General features: G+C 34.9%; 1 long non-coding RNA gene across 1 annotated transcript; it reads right to left on the bottom strand.

Annotated features, from left to right (window-relative positions):
- Positions 1-682: 682 nt before the first annotated feature.
- Positions 683-4,711, bottom strand: LOC111083090. The gene is made up of 4 exons (XR_002608793.1): positions 4,641-4,711; positions 3,179-3,271; positions 2,930-2,990; positions 683-1,326 (listed from the first exon to the last, which is right to left on the bottom strand). It is a non-coding gene; the product is annotated as an uncharacterized LOC111083090 (long non-coding RNA).
- Positions 4,712-5,352: the final 641 nt, after the last annotated feature.

Here is a 5,352-nt window from a genome sequence, read left to right as displayed (position 1 = left end):
TATGTGTTTGGTGTAGATGGCTAAACAAGATTACCGTAAGGCATACAAACACATCGACAAAAGAGGGATTGCGAATTATACGGGTAAAACAACCAGTAAATACATTTTCAAAACCTGAATAAATGGAACCATATAATAAACGTTACAATTGTATAGTTTGGCCAATTTCTGTTAACTTTGAACTATAGTTTGTAACAAAAGTTATTATACCATTCACGCTGTTGATATAAATTACTGCAAGAACCACGTGCTCATGTAATAGGACTAAGAGGAATCCATCTATTCACGAACACCCTTGGTATTATTATACCTAAACACCTATCACGTTGAAATAGATATATAAATAAATAGTGCTCGTGTTAAAATATATCATTGGGGAAACATTTTTACCATAATGTTAACAAGCCAATCGGGACATTCAAAATTGACAATCATTAAGTCTTTCGCCAATGGGAACATTTATAAGTGACGATCATTAAAACGCAAACCAATCGGAGTATTTAAAATTGACGATCATTAGGAATGAGCCAATCAGAACACTTATAACTCACAGACATTAAGACTCTGGCAAATCAGAGCATTTAAAATTGACGATCATTAGGATTAAGCCAATCAGAACATTTAAAACTGACAGAAATTAATATAATAGGATTAGAAGTTGATTAAGAACAATGTGTTATTATTTTTATTGAGACACAAACCGGAAACGTTGAGTACATATCCTAAATTGTTTTATTTTTTAAAAATCGTTATTTTGTCCTATTCAACATCATCTGGGTAGAATGTAAAACATGATAAGAAACACTGAAGGTTTTTATTAGACGAATTTATTTTTGAAGTCTCGTAAATGACTAATATTTTGTTAACTTGTAATGATCAAGAAATAACAATATAACCATTCGGACTTGTAGTTTAATATAACCCTCCCTTCTCTGATTACTCGGAGCTTTGTATTTTATTTTTTAATCGTAAAATATTAGTAAATACGAATTAGAAACTTTGGGAACTAGTAGGGCTAGGATCAATACACTGCTAAGTGCTAATCTGGAAATAAAAACAATTAAGCATTACGATCACTAACGTACAAAACTGCTGCTTAGGCTTCGGGAAAACAACAAGTAAAACTGTGAGTTCAGGCAGCTCCAGCCAGGGGGCGCTACCAGAAACATCAGAAGTAGCAAAAGAAATTATTTGCCCCATCCTTGAAAGAGTCCTTGTCTTTGGCAGCGACAGTTAGTGCCCCAAAGGTTACATCGGCAAGAGGACCCTCCACAACAGGAATGGGGGCGGTTGTCGCAGCTACCACTTCTGGGGATGCAGCTTCTCCTGGAAAGATAAAATTATTTATTTTCTGTTCTTAGACTCTATAAATTTGTAAAACGATATTAAAAGTGGATTGAAACGTTGTTTCGGAAGATTAAGCTTGTGGACAATAACAGAAGAAGATGTCGCGTGAAATCAGCCAGACTTTGTGAACAATAACGGAAGATGTCGCGTGAAATCAGCCAGACTTTGTGAACAATAACGGAAGATGTCGCGTGAAATCAGCCAGACTTTGTGGACAATAACAGAAGAAGATGTCGCGTGAAATCAGCCAGACTTTGTGAGCAATAACAGAAGAAGATGTCGCGTGAAATCAGCCAGACTTTGTAAATAATAACGGAAGATGTCGCGTGAAATCAGCCAGACTTTGTGAACAATAACAGAAGAAGATGTCGCGTGAAATCAGCCAGACGTTGTGAACAATAACAGAAGAAGATGTCGCGTGAAATCACGACCAATTGATCGTCTATTGACTATTTTGTGATATTAAATTATTTCTATAGAATAACCAAAAAACTTCCTTCAAAAACCCGAGCGTGGCCTGTTGGTTAATGTAACGGACTGGTGATCCGGGGATCTCAGGTTCGAGTTGTGGTGCTCCCAAACAAAGCTTTGACTTTTAGTCGTGGGTGCGTTATGAGAATGGCAAAACATCCTGGTTGGTTCAGGCGGCGGGTGCTGCCGATATTTGCTCTCTCTCTCTGATCCGACGTTCAAAATTAGGGACGGCTATAAGTGACACCAAGAGGTCTCTGACCTGACCGTTTATCTCACTGTGTGTTTAATGTGTCATTTAAGAGAACAAACAAACCAAGTCTCCTTTATGATACTATACTTTATAAATTAATAAAAACCCTTTAACCCGAGCGTTTTCGAAAGATGGACCTTTCTTCTTCAGGGATAAACTGAGAATGGTGGTGTAATCTAATGAGTGATATATATATAAAGGTAGTTTAGTGAGGTCACCTGGTTTTCCAGGAAATGTTTAGTATATTTCTCAATGCACTGTTGTAAGCGTTCTGTCAAGATTTCTTGAACCTGCGTGTTTTTCTAATTTCTATCAAGACTGTAGAAACTAATTGTACGAGAAGGTCTTAGGGATTGTTGAACACAGTGTTGGATACATTGTATTACATCGTTGGATACATTGTATTACATTGTTGGATACATTGTATTACATCGTTGGATAGATTGTATTACATTGTTGGATACATTGTATTACATTGTTGGATACATTGTATTACATTGTTGGATAGATTGTATCACATTGTTGGTTTCTCCAATCAGACGTAATGTTCAGTGTTCATATCTCGTTCTTCAACCAAGTTCTCTACAAAGTGACTTTTCATGTATCTGTAATGTACTAGTGGTTTCTCCAATCAGACGTAATGTTCAGTGTTCATATCTCGTTCTTCAACCAAGTTCTCTACAAGTGACTTTTGTACATTACTGATACATGTAGTGGTTTCTCCGATCAGACGTAACGTTGTTTTTCACGACATTAAAATGTTTGTTTTGGTTTATTGCAAGACAAGACACTCTCGTAGAACCTGATAATTAATAGTTACGCGAACTAATTCTAAACTAAAATAATAAAATTCTTTACTTGTCTGCATAGGGCAAGACGTCCTGAAGCCGTTCTCTGTATGACTCCAGCTTGTTCTCCTCTGTAAAGATGCAAATATAAAACGGGTTATAACTTTAGTGGGGCACATTTTACTGTTACTATAGTACTGTCAACTTTGAAATGTTAGTTTTTATTGGATGATAAAATAATGGCAAACTTTAAATATTTATCAAAAGCCTATATTTATATTAAGGAAAACACAGTTGCGTCTAGATAAATAGATATTACCATCAAGGGAGTAAGGCGTGACAACGACTGTTTCCGCCAGGAGGAGAGCTCCCAAAATAAAACTCAGGACTAAGCAATTCATGACGTCAGATTCTGTGGGCGAAAGAAGTTCGTCAAAATCTTAATCGAAATTGATTTCACTTTTAAGGTTAAAAAAATCACACTTTTAAGGTTAAAAAAATCACACTTTTAAGGTTAAAAAAATCACACTTTTAAGGTTAAAAAATCACACTTTTAATGTTAAAAAAAATCACACTTTTAAGGTTAAAAAAAAATCATATCAACTTTTGATCAAAGCAAGTTTAGATCAAAATATGATTCAACTCAGTAATGTATACAGCTAATTAAATATCCTGTTTTTACGTTCTTTCTTATGAAGATTAGGATGTATGTTTTCACCAGATGGATTTCCCCACTATTAACGACACTTTCGTCCATAATCCCAGTAAGGTTTAATAAGATACACTTATGAATAAAGAAATACACGAGTAATCAGTTCGTAAAATAAATCAAGTCGCTGCTAATTCCAGAAACTACAGAGAATTATTTAAATTGGCTCCAGTTAATATTAACAGGTTATATTTTTTGCCTAGTTAATTCTTTCGATAATATTTATTCTGTGCTCGAAGGTCGTAAAAACGGTTGAAAACAGGGTTTCATTAGAATAAATTTCAGTAAAAAAAATAAAAAAAGTTTCCATAAATTAGCCTGACGCCTTTATTTAAGTTTCGTTTATTATTTTTAAATTTTCGAAAAAAAAATTTTTGTTTGTTTGAAAAGCTGCTACATAATAGGCTACCTGCACGGTGTATGTCGCAGGGATTGAACCCTAATATATATAGTGTTACCTTCCCGTAGAGTTACTGGAGGACATTTTAAGAATATATTCATGACTGTAGATCGAGTTGAATCTACAAAATTAAACCCCCCCCTTCAACCTGCGCACAAACAATAATGTTTTCAAACAAACACGCAGTAATTTGTTACAAACATTACCTTACAGATTGCTAGAAACTAGCCCTAATATTTACGGGAAACGACGTTTAAAGAAAACATTAGTAAGCATCTCTTTCTGAGCTGTTGTTGTCAACTTTCAAGTAAACCCGTAAAGTCAGTCCTCCATTACCCACATACACACAAACCACACAAACAGTTCCTAAAACAAGTAGCTCAGTGTTGTCCACAACAGCTTCTTAAATCCATATTACAGGAGCTCCTGATTTCGAAAACGGATGTTGCCTGGTAATTAGTGTGCTTGACTGTGAATTCGGCTGTTTACGTCACATTTTGGGTATATTATAAAAGTAGATATCAAATCCCAACTATTCGCTTAGAGGGGATCAGTAGTTGTTGTAGATTAGTTGTCTTCTACTGAAACTTAGATCGGAATTTTCCTTAAGAAGATATTCAAACAAATTACTTCATTTACAATTTTATGATACTTGCGAATATGACTACTAACCTCTGACCCTTGAGGGTTTATGACTCTAAAAACCGTGATTCAATACCAGCAGTGCACACAGCAGAGATAGGCCAATGTGTAGCTGTGTGCTTAAAACCAACATCACCCCACTGTAATGGATGTAGCGTGTATATATGTATCTATCTATGTACGTGTCCGAATTAATAAAAATAATGTGGCGCCATCTATTGAATGGCACCACAAATAAGCATCTATAAAAAATTCATTCTTTGGGTATTCATAATTCAGACAATTAAATAAATAAGTACAGTATGTGCAACAACCATTTCTTTATCACAGAACACAACTTGGAATAACAGTACTCTCATGACAACAAGAACACGACTTTCACTAGAACTGTACATGAGGGTTTGATTGTATTTTTATTGGCATAATTTGTGAATATAGTACTAAGAATGGAGTTTTTAAAAAATGTTATTTTTTCAATAAAGGGTACCACTTCTAATATATATATATATATAAACATTACGCTTTATATCAGCACAATCCAAGCACTTTTATCGTGCAGCACGTCTAAAAAAATCCTTTAAAAAAATTGTTTTTAATGAGTTATGAATACTACGATTAGTAATTACTTGCACAAACAGCCGTAGGGCGGCGTATCTGCTAGTAATATTATTTACAGCAAACGAAGTGGTTAATGTCAGGCAAGCCACGTGACACGTGCTTCATGAGACTTACATCAAATCAA

This window comes from Limulus polyphemus, unplaced genomic scaffold (assembly GCF_000517525.1).
Source record: "Limulus polyphemus unplaced genomic scaffold, Limulus_polyphemus-2.1.2 Scaffold8140, whole genome shotgun sequence".
Lineage (NCBI taxonomy): Eukaryota > Metazoa > Arthropoda > Merostomata > Xiphosura > Limulidae > Limulus > Limulus polyphemus.
Note: the sequence above shows the minus strand (reverse complement) of the source record. Positions and strands in the feature narration are given on the sequence as shown.